Source organism: Schistocerca americana, chromosome 7 (assembly GCF_021461395.2).
Source record: "Schistocerca americana isolate TAMUIC-IGC-003095 chromosome 7, iqSchAmer2.1, whole genome shotgun sequence".
Lineage (NCBI taxonomy): Eukaryota > Metazoa > Arthropoda > Insecta > Orthoptera > Acrididae > Schistocerca > Schistocerca americana.
Window position 1 is genome coordinate 466,334,733 of NC_060125.1, and position 22,981 is coordinate 466,357,713.

A 22,981-nucleotide genomic window follows, 5' to 3' on the forward strand; every position below is an offset into this window, starting at 1 on the left:
GAACATGTACAAAAAGGGACAGTACGAATGATTACCGGTTTGTTTGATTCATGGGAGAGCCTCACATAGAGACTGAAAGACCTGAACTGGCAAATGCTTGAAGGTACCTGACACTCGCACGAGATCCTACTTAAAAACTACCAGCGCTAAGTGAAGACTCTGAGAATATGCTGCAAACACTTGTTTGTGGTCTGCTAAGGTACGATTAGACTACTTACAGTGTAAAAACATGCATTTAAGAAGTCATTCTTCATAAGCTTCATACACAGTGGGAATTACCCCCTGCCAAGCCTTCGGAGAGGTTTACAGTGTGTGAAGGTAGATGTAGATGTAGATGTAGATGTACAAGGTGGGCCAGAAGCAACGATCGGAAAGTATTCGAGTAACTTAGCATATCGTTTCTCTGTTACATGCACTTGGAAATGTATTCTAGGTTGAAGATAATGTTCCCTGCCAGTAATACGCCTGTCTTCTGGCAGATTTCAAATTACAGCAATGCACTTGTCACTCCATGAAAGCACAGCATGTGATAGGTTTTTGCTTGTGGTTCTGCCGAATGCAACGGCGTGTGATCGTGTCCTATTTTGCTACCGAGATGATACTGTTATAAATATTTGTGTTACAATGGCGGATACCAACAGATTCATAATTGACGAACATTTTCTTCTTAGCGTATGGGTGCGTGAAAAAGAACGAACAGGTGAGATATATGATGAATTTAGGGAAAACTTTTTTTATTGCTTCAACAAAGAAGATCCAACGGAGGCAAATTGTTGCATACTTCAGTGGCGACTCGCGCAAAATGTTGCCAACGTGCGACAATTTGATGGCTTAGGGTCGTTTCAATGCCAACGGCCTTGCCGCAGTGGTAACACCGGTTCCCGTCAGATCACCGAAGTTAAGCGCTGTCGGGCTGGGCTAGCACTTGGATGGGTGACCATCCGGTCTGCCGAGCGCTGTTGGCAAGCGGGGTGCACTCAGCCCTTGTGAGGCAAACTGAGGAGCTACTTGATTGAGATGTAGCGGTAGCGGCTCCGGTCTCGGAAACTGACATAAGGCCGGGAGAGCGGTGTGCGGAACATATGCCCCTCCATATCCCGATCCAGGGACACCTGTGGGCTGAGGATGATACGGCAGTCGGTCGGTACCGTTGGGCATTCAAGGCCTGTTCGGGAGGAGTTTAGGTTAGTTTAGTTTTAGAGTCTTTTGACTTACAATGGTAATAAGCGTTACTAAATTGAAGATATTAATTTTATGTGTACATACTGAACTCTTTCAATGCATTTAAATTTCGTAATTGATCGTTTAACATTGTGAGGAATAAAAATAAATGAAAAAATGCGTAGCAGAATGAATGGAATCTGAGCCAAAGACTACCTATTCAGTGCCCTTCACCACTCGGTCATAGTGTCATTACGTCAACTGCTCCTCAAAAATCGCTCACATTCTAGTCTTGCGCAATACGTTACACATATTTCCAAAGATAAACATTGACCAGGTGCTGTGACAAATGTAGCACTCCTTGTGCAAGCAAGGGTGATATCACATCAGAAAATGTACGTCTACAACTACATATATACTCCGCAAGCCACCATACGGTGCGTGGCGGAAAGTACCCTGCACCAATACTAGTCAATTCCTTTCCCACTCGCAAGTACAGCGTGAGAAAAACGACTATCTATCTGTGTTGTGTACATAGTTCCGTGTAGTCAACGCATGCACAACTTTCCCAATAGAGCGCGCCCCGCTAAGCACAACAGCGCAGGCGCAGCGCTCGTCCGCCTCCGCACTACGAGATGGCACTGTCTTAGAGACGGACCAAATTCTGCTTCCGCTGATCCGCGTATTAATATGTAACGCAGCCAATGAGATTGCTGCTAACGTAGAACCTTTTCTCCCTGTGGATCACACTCCTGAACGCGTGAGGTATTATAACGAGTGTACAGACCTCCGATTAGTCAGTCTAATTTAGTCTGCATTTGTCTGTACCAGTCTATAGTCAAGTTTCAGTCTGGGCCTAATAAAATTATCATCCTGTACATAGCCATGAAGATAAATGTATAGACACTTTGTCAAGTATCAGAGATATGTGAGAATAAGATTAACATACCAAGACCAAAGGAACTTCAGATTGTCAATTGTAAATAGCATCCAGAATCAAGTTAAGTAAGGTTTATGATTGTTATTATTTTAATAAATGTGTGTGAAAATTAATCAAGTTCTGTTTAAAGTTGGTCACCGTCAATCTGCTACTCTAAGCATGCCAGTGGCATTTCTATCGTCTGACCTAACGGCAGAAGATAAACACGCCACAATAAGACCACAAGACATATTGCTGACACTCGCCTACTTCGATAGAGCGACAAGTCAAATAATCTGATGGTGTGTGTACTGAAGGTCTTACAGTACGCACACCACAATATGCCTGCGTATGAGCCCTAATTTATCGTATCTTATCTTCCTGGTTCTTAACCGCAATATATGTTGGCAGCAGTAGAATCGTGTGATAGTCAGCCTCAAATGGCGATTCTTTAAATTTTCTCAATAGTATTTCGCCTTCCCTCCTGGGATTTTCATTTGAGGTCCCAAAGCATCTCCGTAGCAGTTCCGTGTTCTTCGAACTTACTGGTAACAAATCTAGCAGCCTGACTCGGAGTTGCTTCGATGTCTTCTTTCAATCTGACTTGGTACTGATCCCAAACACTCAAGCAGTATTCAAGAATAGGCCGCACCAGTGTCCTATACGTTGTCATCTTTACAGGTGAACCACTCTTTCCTAATACTCTCCCAATAAACAGATGTCGAGCATTCGTCTTTCCTACCACAGTTCTCACATTTTCGTTCCATTTCATATCGCTTTGCAACGTTACGCCAAGATATTTAAACTACTTGACTACGTCAAAAGGAACACTAGTAATACCCTATCCGACGATTACAGGTTTTATCTTCTTACTCATCCCCATTACCTTACATTTTTCCATATTTAAAGCTAGCTGTCATTCATCACAGCCGCGCGGGATTAGCCGAGAGGTCTCAGGCGCTGCAGTCACGGACTGAACGGCTGGTCCCAGCGGAGGTTCGAATCCTCCCTCGGGCATGGGTGTGTGTGTTTGTCCTTAGGATAATTTAGGTTAAGTAGTGTGTAAGCTTACGGACTGATGACCTTAGCAGTTAAGTCCCATAAGATTTCACACACATTCACACACATTTTTTGCATGCATCACAACAACTAGAAATTTTGTCTAAGTCGTCTTGTATCTTCCTGCAGTCACTCAACTTCGACACCTTCGTCAGCGAACAACTGCAGATTGCTGCTCACCCTGTGTGCAAGATCATTTATGTATATGGAAATAGCAACGGTCGTATCACAATTCCCTGGGGCACTCTTGATGTTACCTTTGTCTCCAATGAACAATTGCCATCGAGAACAACATACTGGGTTCTTAAGAAGTCTTCGAGCCAGTCACGTATCTGGGAGCCTATTCCATATGCACGTACCTTCATTAATAGTCTACAAGTATGGAATCTGCCTGTTGCACTTCATCCATTGTTCGCAGTATATCATGTGAGAAAAGAGCAATCTAGGTTTGGCATGTGCGATGCTTTCTGAAGCCGTGCTTATTCGTGAACATGATTTTTCCGGTCTCTAGCAAATTTATTACGTTCGACCTCAGAATATGCTCAAGAATTCAGCAGCAAACCGATATTAAGGATATTGGTCTGTAATTTTGTGGGTTCGTTTTTTTACGCCCCTTATATACTGGAGTCACCTACGCTTTTTTTTTTTTCATTTGCTTGGCACTTTGCGCTGTTCGAGAGATTCGTAATAAATGCAAACTAAGTAAGGAGCCAGTGACGTACTCTTTGTAAAACCGAACTGGGCTTCCATCCGGACGTGACGACTTATTTGATTTCAACTCTTTCAGTTGTTTCTCTACGCCAAGGATGCTTATTACTGTGTCTTCCATGAGGACTCTGTACGATGGTCAAACATAGGTACGTTTGTACGATACTCCTATGTGAACTACACTCCTGGAAATGGAAAAAAGAACACATTGACACCGGTGTGTCAGAACCACCATACTTGCTCCGGACACTGCGAGAGGGCTGTACAAGCAATGATCACACGCACGGCACAGCGGACACACAAGGAACCGCGGTGTTGGCCGTCGAATGGCGCTAGCTGCGCAGCATTTGTGCACCGCCGCGTCAGTGTCAGCCAGTTTGCCGTGGCATACGGAGCTCCATCGCAGTCTTTAACACTGGTAGCACGCCGCGACAGCGTGGACGTGAACCGTATGTGCAGTTGACGGACTTTGAGCGAGGGCGTATAGTGGGCATGCGGGTGGCCGGGTGGACGTACTGCCGAATTGCTCAACACGTGGGGCGTGAGGTCTCCGCAGTACATCGATGTTGTCGCCAGTGGTCGGCGGAAGGTGCACGTGCCCGTCGACCTGGGACCGGACCGCAGCGACGCACGGATGCACGCCAAGACCGTAGGATCCTACGCAGTGCCGTAGGGGACCGCACCGCCACTTCCCAGCAAATTAGGGACACTGTTGCTCCTGGAGTATCGGCGAGGACCATTCGCAACCGTCTCCATGAAGCTGGGCTACGGTCCCGCACACCGTTAGGCCGTCTTCCGCTCACGCCCCAACATCGTGCAGCCCACCTCCAGTGGTGTCGCGACAGGCGTGAATGGAGGGACGAATGGAGACGTGTCGTCTTCAGCGATGAGAGTCGCTTCTGCCTTGGTGCCAATGATGGTCGTATGCGTGTTTGGCGCCGTGCAGGTGAGCGCCACAATCAGGACTGCATACGATCGAGGCACACAGGGCCAACACTCGGCATCATGGTGTGGGGAGCGATCTCCTACACTGGCCGTACACCACTGGTGATCGTCGAGGGGACACTGAATAGTGCACGGTACATCCAAACCGTCATCGAACCCATCGTTCTACCATTCCTAGACCGGCAAGGGAACTTGCTGTTCCAACAGGACAATGCACGTCCGCATGTATCCCGTGCCACCCAACGTGCTCTAGAAGGTGTAAGTCAACTACCCTGGCCAGCAAGATCTCCGGATCTGTCCCCCATTGAGCATGTTTGGGACTGGATGAAGCGTCGTCTCACGCGGTCTGCACGTCCAGCACGAACGCTGGTCCAACTGAGGCGCCAGGTGGAAATGGCATGGCAAGCCGTTCCACAGGACTACATCTAGCATCTCTACGATCGTCTCCATGGGAGAATAGCAGCCTGCATTGCTGCGAAAGGTGGATATACACTGTACTAGTGCCGACATTGTGCATGCTCTGTTGCCTGTGTCTATGTGCCTGTGGTTCTGTCAGTGTGATCATGTGATGTATCTGACCCCAGGAATGTGTCAATAAAGTTTCCCCTTCCTGGGACAATGAATTCACGGTGTTCTTATTTCAATTTCCAGGAGTGTATTTCTTTGAATTTAAGACTTCGGCCTTCGTTCAACTATCTTCTGTTTCCAAACTAGAGTGGTCAACGAGTGAGTGGATGGAAGCCTCAGACCCGCTCAGCGATTTTACAGAGGACCAGAATTTATTCGGGTTGTCCACCAGATCTTTAGCCAAGGTATGACGGTGTTAGTTGTTGTATGCTTCGCGCATTGATCTTTCCACAGACTCACTAGTTTTTGACATCATTTGCGCGTCCGCCATGCACCGAGAGTGCAACAACCTTTGCTTCCACAGCATTTTCCGAATTATGTTATTAAACCACGGTGGATCTTTTCCGTCCTTAATCCACTTACTAGGCACGTATTTGTCTAGATCATGATTTTAAATCTGTCTAAATTTTGCCCATAATTCCCCTATGTCGAGCGTTCTGGAACTAAATGCTTGCAGTTCATTGTCTACGTGAGATACTAACAACTACTTATCTAGTCTTTCTAGCAGAAAAACTCGCCTATCCTCCTGACTAATTCATGCGCAGCCGAAAACAGACAGCTGGACACCTTCTCGGAGTTGACCATAGCAAGGCTGACCATCATTTCAACATTCGACACTTGTTTCTAGTTATCGTGGAGAGAACACTACAAAACATGTTTTGGTCCGTTTTATTTGCATAAAGCATGCGTCCGAAGAGAAATGGCGTAATTTTAGTGAGATTTCTGGCTTACATTCGAAGGGTAGGATCACACTTTTTTAGTGTGGTATTTACAGTGTGCTGTAGCACTTTAGCACATAATAACTGACCTCTAGAGGGTAACTGGAAAGAAAGGCCTTTGCAGCTGGGCTGAGACAGATGCACAATGCAACGGGAAATCCAAAGAATATGACAACCATGATGAAGTCCTTGCACGCTTAAATACATCATTGCTTCATTCACCAGCAAAATCGACAAACTAGTGGTCAGCGGAGATGAACATTCCGAGAACATCCATGCATTGTTGGATGAGAAAGGGGGGTTACCGCTCCTTTCGACCCGACAACATCAATGAATTGTCATGATTGTCATGATACACAACGTGATGTTCAGCATACAAAGGGAGTTTGAAATACGAACGAAAAATGTAAGAACATTACTTTCTTTCTTATTCCATTCTCATATGTACTTTCTTTCTGTTAACTGCAATGTCTGCTAGAGATAGGGAGTCGTTTCGTGTTCTTGTTCGCTTTTCATGTTGCTTCTTCTTTCAGTGTAATAACATTAAACATTTCCGATCGTGACTTCTGGCCCACGCTGTATATCTGTGAATGTGATTTGTTGTACGGTCCAATTGCAGCCCAGAAAAGGTGAAATTCAACTCATCGATGAGCTGATAAATTTGTCTTTACAGGTTTCGGATCCTGTCTTCGCAAAAGGCTAGCGTGTAGTCTTTTAGCTGAATATTATTTATAGAGGGTAATCAGAATCAGTCTGAAAAGCTTGTAAGGATGTTGCAGGGTAGGTTGTGTTGAGAAGTAATTGTTAAGAAAAAAATTCAACACGTTGCGCTGTTTCAGAGTTAATTAGTACCATATTTGTTAAATTTCGTGCGTGTTTTTCTATTTAAGAGGTTTAATCTCGCGTTTTTGTAAACCTAAATTCATTCACTCTGTAGCGCAGTAGTTGCTCATTTGTTTTGTCTTGAAATCAATCGCCCGCCCGTTTAGTAAGCGATTCACTCCGGTTCCAGCTCTCGGCTGATGTACATCTACAGAGCGGCAAGTTGAGTGTTTATAATTTTCTGTTCAAATAGTTCAAATGGCTGTGAGCACTATGGGACTTAACATCTGAGGTCACCAGTCCCCTAGAACTTAGAACTACTTAAACCTAACTAACCTAAGGACATCACACACATCCGTGCCCAGGGCAGGATTCGAACCTGCGACCGTAGCAGTCGCGCGCTTCCGGACTGCAGCACCTAGATCCCCGAGTCCACCACGGTCGGCTATAATTTTCTGTGTTCTCTTCCAAATATGTTTGTTAAATTTCGTGCATTTTTTTCTGTTTAAGACTTTTAATCTCACGTTTTCGTAACTTTAAATTCATTCACACTGCAACGCAGTCGTTGCTCACTGTACAGCCAGCTACATAGCTCATTAACCGCTTCAGCGTCCATTTGTGACACATCAGGAGGGTACCAAGTGGGATATCTAGGATTATGTTCAAATGGTTCAAATGGCTCTGAGCACTATGGGACTCAACTGCTGAGGTCATTAGTCCCCTAGAACTTAGAACTAGTTAAACCTAACTAACCTAAGGACATCACAAACATCCATGCCCGAGGCAGGATTCGAACCTGCGACCGTAGCGGTCTTGCGGTTCCAGACTGCAGCGCCTTTAACCGCACGGCCACTTCGGCCGGCACTCTAGGATTATGTCTGCTTTTATAGTTTACTTGTTCAGTTAGTCTTTATAGGATGGTTAGGATGCAGGAGAAGCTGGCCGCAGCTGGTGAACAGCTGCGCTTTTGACTACTATCATTCACCTTTAAGCTTCTGTCTCGGGGTGTAGCGGTGGCGGATATTCTGGCGCATCACACCTCAGGTGTCACTAGTTTTATCCAAAGGCTCTCTTTCCAAGGGCTTCCGAAGCATCTCCTAGTGCACACTTCGCAATGGATTCGCCCTCACAATTGGGTGAGTGGCAGTTGGTAACGCATTCGCGTCGCTATAGGTGGAGGACAATTGTGGACATTGGCCGCCTGGCCTCGCCCATTCACCTTGTAGGTGGACAGGTGGCCACGTCTTGAGCAGGGTTCGAAAGGGCACACAGGGGGAGGGGTTTACTGATTATCGGAACTCCAATGCTAGGCTCGTTATGGAGCCCCTTAGGCAGACAGAGTTCAGGGCTGGCAAGGAAGCCAATGTTCATTCAGTATATCTGCCGGAGGGCCTCATTCGAGATGTGTAGGCGGCCTTGTCTACGTCTATCGAGCGTGCAGGGTGCAGTCGCCTACAAGATTTGGCTCACGTCGACACCAACGATGCCTGTTTTTTTGGTTCTGAGGCGATCCTCAGATCATATAGGCGACTGTCGGAGGTGGTGAAGACTGCTACCTTCGCACTTGGGGTTCAAGTAGAACTCGCAGTTTGCAGCATTCTGTGTCCTTTGGTCTGGACCCGAGTGGAGGGTCTGAAACAAAAGCTTCGTCAACCCTGTGACGATCTTGCCTGCAGATTCTAGACCTGCTTTATCGTGTGGGAATTTGTAGGACTTCTCTTCATAGGTCAGGGATGCACTACATAAAGGAAGCAGCTACCCAGGTAGCAGAGTACTTGTGGAGTGCACACGAGGGCTTTTAAACTTGACGGTAGTTTGAGGTGCTCTGATGAACTCTCGCCAGTCGACACACAGCTATGGAAGTCAGCGGCGTTCGGAATAAAGACAATTCGATTGTTAAAATTTTTTTATTAAACTGTCTAAGTATTCGCAATGAAATTCCGAATTTGCCACCCCCAAGAAAGTTCCTGTGCTGAAATTATTCTTGGGACCGAGATCTGGCTGAAACCCTAGTTGGAGAGCTCTGAGATATTTGGCGAGTCATGGAATGTACATCGGAAAGCCAGATTAGTGGCCATAGGTGGGGACTGTTCATTGCAGTTGACAAAAATATTGTCTTGAGTGTCACAATAAAATTGTCTGTTAGCGTATAAGATGTGTAGGTGAAGCCAAGTTAATTGTTGGATGTTTTTACCGGTCACCCGATTCTGCTGTGACAGTTCTAGAGTCATTCAAAGATAGTTACTAGTCACTAACGCGTAAATATCCAGATCATGCAGTACTAGTAGGGGGTGACTAAAATCACCGAGTATAGACTGGGATGTCTATCGATTCATTGCCGGGGGTACAGAAACAGTCACGCGAATTACTTTTGAACACGTTTTCTGAAAGCTGTCTTGAAAAGTTAGCTCGGTGGCTGTGGAAGTGTCTTACATGTTGAGGGTACAAATAGGACGGACCTTATCGACTATGTCAGCATAGAACCAGGGGTTAGCGATAATGATGTCATTACAGCAACTGCACGAAAGTTAATAAATAAGTCAAGAAGGCGAGGAGAGTGTTTCTGCTAGATACAGCAGTTGTTAACATCTCCCTTAGACAGTGAACTGACATCACTTATTTCCATTAAGATGGATGTAGAAGAGTTAGGGACTAAGTTTACGCCGATTGTAAATCGTGGTCTGGAGAGTTATGTGCCTAGTAATTGTTTCAAGGATGGAAATATCCACCATGATTTAATAATGAAATTCGAAAGATGCTGCGGAAACAAAGCTGTTGCATTCTTGGTTCAAAAGAGAACGCACAAATGACGACAAGCGAAGGTTAGCAGAGATTCGTGCGTCTGTGAAAAGATCTATGCGCGAACCGTATAACCACATCCACCGTCACACCTCATCAAAAGATCTGGCACAGATCCCGAGAAAATTCTGGGCCTATGTGAAATCGCTTCCATTCAGCCCCTTTATGATCAGTCTGGTGTGGCACTTGAAGATAAACGAAGGCCGAAGTTTTAAATTTCACGTTGGGGAACTCTTTGACATAGGAGAATCGCGCAAGGATACCATCATTTCACCACGGACTCCCGTATGCACGACATAGTAATAAGCATCTATGGCGTAGAGAAACAGCTGAAACATTTGAAAGCTAATAAATCACCATGTCTGGATGGAATCCCAAGTCGGTTTTGCAGGGGGTACTCTACGGCATTGGCCACTTACCTAGCCTTCATTTATCGAGAATCTCTTGCTCAGCATAAAGTCTCAAGCGACTAGAAAAAAGCGCAGGTGACGCCAATATATAAGAAGGGTAAAATAACGGACGAGCAAAATTACAGGCCACTACCCCTAACTTCGGTTTGCTGCAGACTCCTTGAACATATTCTCAGTTCGAAAACATAAAACATTCTTGAGAGTGAGAAGCTTATGTTCGCGAAGCAGCATGGTTTCAAAAAGCATCGCTCCTCCGAAACTCAGCTTGCTATTTTCTCACATGATGTACTGCGAACTATGGATGAAGGGCAACAGGCAGACTCCATATTTATAAATATCCTAAAAGCGTTCGACACGGTAGTCCACTGCAGACTGTTAACGAAGGTACGTGCATACGGAATAGGCTCCCGGATGTGAGATTGTCAAGAAGATTTCTTTGAGTAATAGAATCGAGTAAATTGTCACGGATGGAGTCAGGGGTAACATGAGGATTGCCCCGGGGTAGTGTGATTGGACCGTTGCTATTTTCTATATGCATAAATGACCTGGCAGGCATGGTGCGCAGCAGTCTGCAGATGTTCGCTGATGAAATTGTGGTGTACAGGGACGTGTCAAAGTTGAGTGACTGTAGGAATATACAAGACGACTCCGACAAAATTTCTAGTTGATGTGATAAATGGAAGCTAGCTCTAAATATGGAAGAATGTAAGGTAATGGGGATGAGCAGGAAGAGAAAACCCCTAATGGTCGGAGACAGTATTACTAGTGACATAGTGACATAGTCAAGTAGTTTAAATATGTGGGCGTAGCGTTGCAAAGCGACATGAAATGGAACGAGTTTGTTAGAACTGTGGTTGGGAAGGCGAATGGTCGACGCCTCTTTGTTGAGAGAACTGTAGGAAAGAGTGTTCACCTGTTAAGAAGGCCGCGTATAGGACGCTTGTATGACCTATTCTTGAATAGTGCTAGAGTGTTGGGGATCAGTACCAGTCCGGATTGAAAGAAGACATCGAAGCAAATCAGAGGCGGGCTGCTAGATTTCTTACCGGTAAGTTCGAAGAACAGGTAAGTATTACATAGATGCTTAGGGAACTCAAATGGATATTCCTGGAGGGAAGGCGATGTTCTTTTCTAGAAACACTATTGATAAATAAAACTTTGATCCAGTTTGGATTTGGAACACTGCGACTGTCTTGTTAAAGATTTCAGGAATTACTGCAACCAATCGCCGTTCTTTCTTCAATTTTTATTTATTCATGACCGGTTTGGAATCCCCTAGCGAGTCATCATCAGATGATAAAATTTAGTTTGGAGTACTGTGGGGATCGTGGATCTGTGGAAAATACAGAGACCAAAAAGTGAGCACTGTATGTGGAAAGAATATTACTATTGTGAGATTGATTTGATGGTATTACTCACTGTTTTTATTGTTGTGGCAGGTACTGCTCTGGAAAACATAATGCGTACTTCCCAGTATCGTTAAATATCAGGTGAATCAGGCACTTTTCCACCGATGGTGACTCCCACATACTTTACAAAATACAAACAAACCTAAGAGTGTGGCTGTTGTTGTCTCCAAAGAGTTTTGTCGAGGCAGAGACTTTCTTTGCTCATTTTTCGTTTTGCGTGGCATTCGTAATAAAATATATATTTATTACATTACTTTCATTATAAAAATTATCACTATGTTTTTACAATGCAAAATTTTCTTATGCTGTTTACAAAATCTACAACAATCTGTTTAGGACAATATTTCTGGTAGTGAAGTTACGTTTGGTATGTTTCTCACTGCTCAACAAACAGGAGGGAAGGGAGGCGGTTTTAGAGTACCGTTATTTGAGGCTGACTGCCACATGTTCTGCTGCCGCCAACATATACCGCGCGTAAGTACCAGGAAGATAAGATACGATAAAATAGGGCTCTTACAGAGGCATATACACAGTCGTTTTTCCCACCATCTATTTGTGAGTGGAACGGGAGAGGAAATGACTAGTAGTGGCACAAGTTACCCTCCGCCATGCACCGCACCGTGGCTTGCGGAGTGTCTGCGTGTAAAGTGGGAGCGTGGGCGTGAAGTTAGCCATCAAGGTGTTGCGCGTGCAACTTTTTTTCGTTTTATGTTGTTTCCTAAATTCGAACAAGAGAGCGATACGGAAGTTGGACATAGGACGGTAGTGAGAATCGATGCCGTGCCTAAGGCTGAGCAGTCTCGCGAGCTATTACATACGCCAGAAAACACCTGACGCTACTCTGTCGGCCTGGTTTCGCGAATTTCAGTGCTAGTTAACTCGGGGACGGTGCAGCGTATCGAATTGTTTTCTTAACAATTGTTTCTCAGCATAGCCTGCCCGCCCTGCAACACTCTTACAAGCTTTCCAGACTGTTTCTATCCATCCTGTGCCAGTTTTTAGATAGAAATTCGACCATGTAATAAAACTAATTTTCTAGGAGAAATGATTTTATGTTAGATTTAAAACTTTCTGTGCTACGTGTCAGAAATGGTATTGGTCAAATGGTCAAAGATTTTTGTTCATAAAATGAAGGCTTTGACTACCGGATGTCATAGTTGCTGATGAGTCTTCCCTGATGTTTGGCTTGCAGGCTGTATGACCATGCTCGAAGAAACTTTTCGGCGCCTGAAGACGACTAAAGAGAATCGTTCAACGTGACAGAAGTGCAACCCTTCCGCAAGTTGCTGAAAATTTCAACGCTGGGCCAATAACAAGTGTCAGCGTGCGAACAATTCAACGAAACATCGATATGGGCTTCGGAGCCGACGACCCACTCGTGCACCCTTGATGACTGCACGACACACAGCTTTATTCCTCGCTTGGGAGCGATACCAGTTTCTTTGGCTCCTCAGTGTATTACAGTTATTATCATTTGTGTTAGATTTTTTACTAAAGCTCCGCTCTGTGTTATGTAAGTAAGCCTTCAATGTAGCCTGTAGATGGTTTCGGTTAACAAGTTCTTTTTGACTGCCTTTTTAAATATGTTTGTTTTAGCGGTTTGTTTAATCTTTTTTAGTAATTTGTTATACAGTTTTTTCCTTGTCAGAGAATGCTGTTTTAACTTTTATGTTTATTCTTTCTTGGTAAATGTAAGTTCAATGTACAGCTTGTTCCAAGGTGATGGACAGAGCTGTTTGTGTAGTAATTATCAATGTTCTTTTTGATGTGTACCACTGAGTGACGAAGGTATTCACACGGTGACGTTAAAATCCCCAGTGTTTTGGACAAATTTTTACAACGAGTTAGACTACTATTTTGATTATTATTCTTATGACCCTTCCCTGCAGTTTCCCAAATTGTGTTCGTGTTTTGTGCATTTGTTCCCCAGAAAAGAATGCCAAAGCTAGTAACTGAGTGTATGTATGAAAAGCGCGTAACTAAAAGAGACTAGTTGTTACACACTGATGACCGAACACTAATGGCATAACGTGCTGATGACATTCTGTTTGTAAGTATCTTCGTGTGTTCACAACATATCATATCAACAAAGAATCAATACTCATTCCTAGAAATTTTGCATTTGTTACACAGTCTATAGAGATGCCATCTGCATTTAATTTCACAGTATCATTTTCCCTCTTGAAACTGAAATTCACTGCACTTGTTTTCTTTACGTTCAATGTCACTTTATTGCCTATTGAGAAATTATAAACTTCTCCAAGGAATTCAATTTTTTTACCCTGTAAAGAGTTCTCTTGTTTTCTCTGTGGTTGTAATACTGCTGTCTTCAGCAAAGAGAACTTTTTCCCTTGACTAGCTAAATTGAACTAAATAAAAGGATTGCATGTAATTCCCGTCAAAGCAATTTGTTAGTGGTTGGCGAGAATTTCATTATAGTGTTGACAGGTTTATCGCTAGAACTCAAAGAGACAGTATGGCATCCATTCAGTCTGAGAGAATACTGCTTTCCCGACGGTGTGATGCAGGCTATATTTTTACCAGTCATTATGCCTTGATTAGACCGCTGTCAAAAATTCGTACATGTTTAACATTTCAACGCAACTTTCATGGTTCAGAATAATATAACGAAAACTGCTTCTATTGCCCGAGAAACTCGTAATAAAGGAGCGGTCTGATCTGTTGCATTTACTCTGCAATGAATTTGCAACGTTCACGTGCCTTAAGTTTACTCAGGTCGCTTGGTCCCTCACGACAGGAAAATAAACCCGAGGACACGTAAAAGAGACGCGGAGGGGGCAGCATACAAATTAAGCAGCACGTCCTGTCCTCTACCGGCAGTCTTTCCTTACACTCGAAAAAATGACCTTTTATACAGACGAAGAACAGCAAATATGCAAGATGAAGCGCCAAAGTGACAGTGTTTCTCATAATTCTTTTCGAAACAACAGATTACCTGTAAGATGAATCGGCTGTTCCAGGAAGACACTCCGGAAACATAAAGGCTTATTCTCTGTCACCTTTGAGCGAAAGAACTCTCTTAACAAGAGAAGATCAGCCAGTTGTCTTTTAAGGGATTACCACTTCTGCCTTAGGACGAATTTCTAAAAGTGCGACTTTTCTTTGAAGTTTATGAAATGTTCTTGATAATTGGAAGGAATCTGACAATCGATTCGAGTATGTCTCTGAAAAGACGAAAGCAGCAGACAGTTGCAGTGCAGTGAACGTCAAGGAATGTGAAGCTAAATTTCTTGCAGTGCAGGGAGAGATAAAAGAAACGATAAATAAAGGGCTAACTTCTTAAGAGCACGAGGTGGATGGCAGATGAACTTTTTTCAGTAACAGAAACTACGTCAATAGTATTGCAAGGAAGAGTGATTGGGTCCGTTACTGCTTACAATACACATTAACGAACTAGTGGAGCCGGCCGGAGTGGCCGAGCGACTCTAGGCGCTACAGTCTGGAACCGCGCGACCGCTGCAGTCGCAGGTTCGAATCCTGCCTCGGGCATGGATGTGTGTGATGTCCTTAGGTTAGTTAGGTTTAAGTAGTGATAAGTTCTAGGGTACTGATGACCACAGCAGTTAAGTCCCATAGTGCTCAGAGCCATTTGAACCATTTGAACTAGTGGATAACGTTGGAGGCAGTGCATGCCGCGCCGGACAGTCGTACGCAAATAGTATCTTGCACTCTGTCACTCACAAGAAATGTGGGCAGCGTACACACATTACGATGTATGTTAGGTCTTACGTGGATGGATTGATAATGGACTACATATGTCCGGAATGGTCACTATTTAAATAAAAACAAACCTCTGTCCAAGTTTTGTAATTTTGTTGAATAATAGTAAGTTGTTGACTATTGCCTTCCAGCACGCTAGAAGTAAGTAAATACCTTCGGATCCGTTAAACAACACGTAGAAGTTAATACTAGTGTTTGCAGGAGCGTTATGAAGAGATGCCAGTTTTTTGCAAACAGAGTAGCCGTTGCAAGTGGGAATGAAGGGAAATTTGTACAGGGATTAAGACATAAACATACTGTCTCCAATTTTCATAATTCGTGCTACAAATTATCTAAAATCCATCTTCCTTCAAGAAATGCACATACCACTCCCTTTTTTCTCCACGACTCTGTCCTTGATTGCGATGTTTTATTATTTCCTGTCATCACAGAAGCATCTCAAGTGCATAGAAGGCTGTGAACTCTTTTCCTATGCGTTACTTTGCCTGCCGTAATTTTCTGTGTTGCACAAATATAAACTTTTATTGTGCTGTTAACTCTAAGAGGCGCAAGTGTATGTAAACTTTTTGTAATTAATTACGTTTAAAACGCCAAGACACAGAGGTAAGGTTTTAAAGGAAGTGACATAAAGTTGGCATCTGCGTTTAAATAAATAAATTCAGCAAGTGAGTGAATGTAATTCGGAGAGATAATTGTGAACCTAACAAGAAGAGCACTTCACAGAAGAAGCTTGGAAGTGGTAGAAAGTTTTGGTCTGTCAAAAATGAGCTAAACAATGGTTTTAAGATAACTGCTTCAGAAATTATTTGTTTCATTATGAAAAACATCTTGTGTCCGTGATAACTGTGGCAATAAATCTTTAAAATTATATGATAGCAATGACAGGGACGGTATAATGTGTAATATGCACCTATTTTCTGACAATTGACAAAGTGACACACAGTTCAAAACACCGACTGCTAAAAATTGAGATTATAAAGCTAACATTAGATTCTGTTATGGAATGAAATATCTTAGTGTTGGAAGGGAAGCCAGTAATTTTTCTATGCAATAATGAATAGGCACCTCCATCAGCCAGCTACACAACACTAAGCAATCATCCTGTTGAGGCCTTGGAAACAGAATGAAATAGCAGTTGTCAGAGTCAATGAAAAAGGCAGTTTTGTTCAACAAAGACTTTCAGACGTTAGTAAATGTCACATTGCGTTGTACTGATCTGTGTGTTTACTTGATAGTGCATGGATGAAAAGTGGTCACACATCTCTACAACGTGTTCCATCAGTCATAAGTGCTAATACTGAAAGAGTTTTGGATTTGGTGGTGATGAGAAAATACTGAACTACTTGCACACGAAGACATTAAATTATAACGAAGAAGAGAAGCAGTGACCGTTGAAACATAAAATGGTTTGCAGCTAGAATTATTATGATTCTGGTGCTGGATGGAGCAGCAGTAATGAATTTACATTTCACCGAAGCGAAATGAGGCATGGAGTTATATGCGTGGAATATCTTGATAATAACGAGTCTAGAGCTTTCAAGTCTGTTGTAGAAATTAAACCATATGGAAATAGGTGCAACATTGAAAAGGCAGAAAGTGTGGAGTATATTCAAAAGAGGGCGGCCCGAAGAGCTCTGAAATTGTAAAGTGAACACAGGTGGAAATGTCGCTGGGTGGGCCACAACGTCTCACTGACAAAGAGATATACAGTTCGAAAATATTTTATGGCAAGCCAATAAGGGGAACATAAGACATCTGAAGGCAATGGAAAAGGTAGTGTGGACAGTATTTTTTCACGGTTATCAAATGATGAAAATTCTGTACATGAAATGTGTGATATTTCCTGGTGCAAATATAAACAAAGGCAGCAAACAGAACTTATTCATGCAAACGGGGTTTTCTTCAACAAGTCTTAAATGTCATAAAGCCAACATTTCAGTTCATACTTCATCAATATTTATTAAGGAAATGTACGCGTGGTGGAATACAAAATCCAAACGAAATTTTTAATTACCTCATTTGGAAGGGATTCCCAAAGATAGCGTGTTGCTCATCCACTATAATTAAAATTGCGTCATATGACGCCTGTCTGGTGTTCAATGATTGCACCGCATCTCAAATGCTTCGATTCTCTTCTGTCCCGGTTTCCCCACAGTCTATGTTTCACTACCATACAATGCTGTACTCCAGGTTTTTCTTCCTCAGATTAAGGCCTATGATTGATATTAGTAGACTTCTCTTGGCCAGGGATGCCCTTTTTCCCATTGCTAGTCTGCTTTTGATGTTCTCCTTGGTCCGTCCTTGGTTATTTTACTGCCTAGGTAGCCGAATTCCTTAACTTCATCTACTTCGTGACCATCCTCATGTTAAGTTTCTCGCTGTTCTCATTTCTGCTACTTCTCATTACTTTCGTCTTTCATCGATTTACTCTCAATCCATACTCTGTACTCATTAGATTGTTCATTCCATTCAGCAGATCATGTATTTCTTCTTCACTTTTACTCAGGTCAGCAATGTCATCAGCGAATCGTATCACTGATATCGTTCCACTTCGGAATATAATTCCATTCCTGAACCTTTCTTTTATTTCAATCATTGCTTCTTCGATATACAGATTGAATAGTATGGGGGAAAGACTAAAGCCCTGTCTTTCACCCTTTTTAATCCCATCATTTCGTTCTTAGTCGTCCAGTATTATTATTCTTCTACATACTGTATATTACCCTTTGCACTGTCCAATGCTTTTTCCAGGTCGACAATTCCTATGAACGTGCCTTCATTTTTCGTTAGTCTTGGCCGGCCGGTGTGGCCGTGCGGTTCTAGGCGCTTCAGTCTGGAACCGAGAGGCCGCTACGGTCGCAGGTTCGAATCTTGCCTCGGGCATGCATGTGTGTGATGTCCTTAGGTTAGTTAGGTTTAAGTAGTTCTATGTTGTAGGGGACTGATGACCTCAGATGTTAAGTCCCATAGTGCTCAGAGCCATTTTCTTTAGTCTTGCTTCCTTTATCAACCGCAACGTCAGAATTGCCTCTCTCGTACATTTACCTTTTCTAAACCGATCGTCATCTAGCACATCCTCAATTTTCTTTTCCATTTTTTTGTATATTATTCTTGTCAGAAAGTTTGATGCGTGAGCTGTTAAGCTGATTGTACGATAATTCTCGCACTCGTCGCGGTTATGAATAAAATTCCGGTACTTGTTTAATTTGTACCCACACGTATTATACCGTGCGAGGTGGCGCAGTATTTAGTACTGTTTACTAGCATTCGGGAGGACGACAGTTCAAAACCACGTCTGGCCATCCTGATTTAGGTTTTCTGTAATTTCCCTAAATCACTTCAGGCAAATGCCGGGATTGTTCCTTTGAAAGGGCACGGCCGACTTCCTTCCCCTTCCTTCCCTGATCCGATGGGACCAATGACCTCGCTGTTTGGTCCCCTCCCACAAACCAACCAGCCAATCGTATTATAAAAATGGATGTGTGGTATCATATGTCGATACCAGTCCAAGGCTTATATACATTTGTAACGGCATAGCAAGTTTCAGTTCAGTTAGACACCGATAGTGGTCGTGCGGGATCAGGTGGACCCAATGACGCACGTCCGCAGAGCCACGTCTCCAGCGCGTCTGACTACGAACGCCCTCTGGCGCCGCGGTACAGGAAGTCCGGCGGCAGCCACTCACAGCGCACTTCCGCTCGAATCCTGTGCACTAAGGGGCACTACGCAGATGCCGCCCAGATGCGGCTCCAACTCCATCGTTCTTGCTTACATCAGGGAGCCTCATCGTTGTTAACATTAAGATAGCTGGGTTTTGTTCCCCTGCTGCATTATTTCTATTGAGTCTTCGCGCGCTTGGAGAAATACAAGTTAAGTAAATCTTCTGTTTACTGTATTAACTTCTTCGTTAATCTTTTATGGTCCTGCTCAGCTTTCGCACGATGACAGTTGCCGCACCACTCTGTAGCTCACATCTCCTTGTCATTATGTACTAAGTCGTCCACGAAAAACCTGGCAACGATTGCTGACACCTAAATGTGGCAGTCATCAATTATAATTGTTTTCTTCCTGTTCTGCCGTCGTTTTGCTTTTTTTCGCTGTTATTCATTGGTTTTCGTCGGTTGCTTATCTTTAGTGTCCCCAGTGTTTGTCTTGCTTGTTTTCTTTATGTTCTAGGAGAGACCGCGTATGGATACATTTTAAGGAAAGAGCGGGAAAGACCCCGCATTGATACATTTTGTAATGGTAGCAGGGATTGTCTCCACCAGAAAGCACTGTTGGCAGGAGAGACCGCACTTTAGCGTTCGTAGGAAGACAGTAGTAAGCGAGATGTGAAGCGAGTTGGTAACAGGTCTGAAGCGAGAGGTTGAGAGGAGCGGTGTGCCTGCCAGCCACCAGCTATGATTTACAAAAGATTATAAACGGATGTACAGAGACACCAATTAACTACTATCATAAGAGGAACTAGTATTATTGAATTATTTTCTTTGCGAAACTCAAGGCTACTGAAGGTATGTTTGAGCAATGCTAGTTGTAAGATTATTGTAAAAAGTAAGTCCCATTTGAACGTTTGCAAAATCATTTCATTACCAACAGGAAATACTTGAAGCGTTTTCAGAATATAATTAATTTTTGCCAGCAATGTTGCATTACTGATTATAATCCATCCCAAAAAGCGTCAACATAAAACTTTGCAAAAATTTTATTGTTGTCAAGAAAAAGTGTAACTATGAATTACGTAACTTCAGTAAAATTAATTAAAGAATAACGTCAGCTTTGCTATTAAAGAATAACGTCAGCTTTGGTAATAAATACAGGCACTTATTATGACAGCCCACCAGAGTATAGTAAACCAGAGTAAGTATATTCATGTCGCAGTTCGATGTAGCAGTCAGATGGCGATCCAGAAACAGTAAAAAAGGTAAGGAACAGTTTTGGGTTATTGCAGATAACGACTGAGGGCCACGACGACGACACATTCTATGTTTCGTCGAAATAATCAGAAAATCACTTTTAATAAGCAGCAATTAAATTTGTATGCGAAGATTGAGAAAGAGAATAAATTTCAAAGGGAAGATTTCATTTGTTATTATTAAGCAAGAGATATAAATCCTAACGGAAGGTTACATAGGTTATTGTAAAATGGAAGGTTATCATTAACAAAAGAGGTATAGGAAGGTTTCACCGTGCTTGCTACTTTTGCTCCCCTTTTCCGCTCTCTGCGCTATTTTTGCTTTTGGCTGTTTGTATTTGTGCATTGCTTAATAGAATATAGCTATGAAGCCACAATCGCCTACTGTGGTGCCTGCAGTTGATCCAACTCAGATTATTCAGTATTACAGTCAATAAATGGCGCAACTACTTGACGCAATGAATAGCTTCAGGATGGCGCATATCATTTCACACGAGATGCCGGATCCAACGGCAGCGCTACCATCCGCACCGCCTGGGTATGCGCCGCCATTTCGTGAGATTGACGAGGCGGAGGAAGACTGGACAGGGTACGTCACACAGTTCAAAACGCACATCGCAGCGCATCGCGTACGAGGTACTCACAAACATCCTTACTTCTTGCGCATAGCCGGAGCGACTACCGCTTGTGCGCAAAGTTATTTCCAACATCCTGTCCTGAACTGGTACCTTACGAGGACCTATTGCAGATGCTTACGAAGTACACTGAAGCACCAAAGAAACTGGTATAGGCAGGCGTATTTAAATACAGGGACATGTAAACAGGCAGAATACGGCGCTGTTATCGGTAACACCTATTTAAGACAACAAGTGTCTGGCGCAGTTGTTAGATCGGTTACTGCTGCTACAATGGTAGGTTATCAAGGCGTTCTGTTATAGTCGGCGCACGAGCGATGGAAGACAGAATTTCCGAGGTAGCGATGAATTGGGGATTTTACCGTACGACCAATTCACGAGTATACCGTGAATATCAGGTATCCGGTAAAACATCAAATCTCCCACACCCGGAGAAAGATCCTGCAAGAAAGGGACTAATGACGACTGAGGAGAATCGTTCACGTGATAGAAGTGCAACTCTTCCACAAATTGCTGCAGATTTCAATGCTGGGCCATCAACAAGTGGCAGCGTGTGAACCATTCAACGAAACAGAACTGATGTGGGCTTTCGGAGCCGAAACCTCACTCATGTACCCTTGATGACTTAATGACACAAAGCTTTACGCCTCGGCTGGGCCCTTCAACACTGACAGTCGACTGCAAACATGTTGCCTGGCCGGAGGAGTCTCGTTTCAAATTGTATCGAGCGGATGGATGTGTACGGGTATGCAGACAACTTCATGAATCCATGGACTCTGCATGTCAGCAGGGGACAGTTCAAGTTATAGGAGGCTCTGTAATAGTGTGGGACGTGTGAAGTTGGAGTTATATGGGACCTCTGATACTTCTAAATACAGCTCTGACAGGTGACACATACGTAAACATCCTGTCTGATCACCTGTATCAATTCGTGTCTATTATGCACTCTCGGACTTGGGCAATGTGACACCCCCCACATCCAGGATTGCTACGTAGTGGTTCCAGGAAAACTCTTTTGAGTTTAAACACTTTCGCTGGCCACCAAATTCCCCAGACATTAACATTATTGATCATATCTGGGATGCCTTACAACGTGTTGTTCCGAATAGATCTTCAACCGCTCGTACTCTTACGGATTTATGGACAGCCCTGCAGGATTCATAGTGTAAATTCCCTCCAGCACTACTTCAGACATTAGTTGAGTCCATGCCACGTCCTGTTGGGGTACTTCTGCGTGCTCGCGAGGGTCCTACACAATATTAGTCAGGTGTACCAGTTTCTTTGGCGCTTTAGTGTATTATGAGGACACGGTTCAAGTAGCGGCTTACCGTTACAAATTCTTTAGGTTACATAAGCAGCAACGACAGAAATACCGTCAGCATGTGACTGAATTCAGGGCCTTATTAGACAGTGTAGGTTCAAATGTAACAGTGGCAAACATTACAGTGATTCAATGATTAATGATATCTTCACGCACAGTGTTGCTGACTCCTAATTTCGGGAACAGGAAAGTACCCAGACGATTCCTTGCAACTGGTTCTGCAGATTCTAGATTTGTCACGATTACTGCGAAAGCGCAGCGGACACTTTTGAGGTAGTGCCCGTTTGTTCTGTAGGTAGCCGCGACAAACGGGTCCCGCCACCGGCTCAGAACAGCGGCCTCAGTCACAAAAACTGTGTAGTGTGTTTGCAAAGCCCCACAGTGTTCTCAGTGAAAAGCTACAGTGTAATAGACATTCGGAAAAGGCCCCCAACTCATCTACAGTGCTACAAGAGGAAAAAAAATCTTTGTGTCTCTTATTATTGCTGGACTATCAGTCTGCAACTTGACATTGGAGCTTCCGCGATTTTGCTCAACTGTCACACTTACGCATTTCTTGGCAAATCAAAGTAGTGCGCATCGTGTCATACACTGACGGCAATAACGGTCAAGACATTCCTGTCTTTGGCACTTGTTGCCTTCCGGAAACTTTCCGAAATTTGACGAAGATAGTCCTTTCCTTCTGAGAGAGTGCTAATATTTTTTGGCCTAGACTCTTTTTATGTGTTTGGTTTAAGCAGTCAGGACAACATACTTCCTGTTTCTTCCTTTAATCCTCGGGACAGTGTTGTTAA

General features: G+C 43.5%; 1 pseudogene; it reads left to right on the forward strand.

Moving 5' to 3' along the window:
- The first annotated feature begins 847 nt into the window (after positions 1-847).
- Positions 848-965, forward strand: LOC124623247 (annotated as a pseudogene).
- The last annotated feature ends 22,016 nt before the right edge of the window (positions 966-22,981 follow it).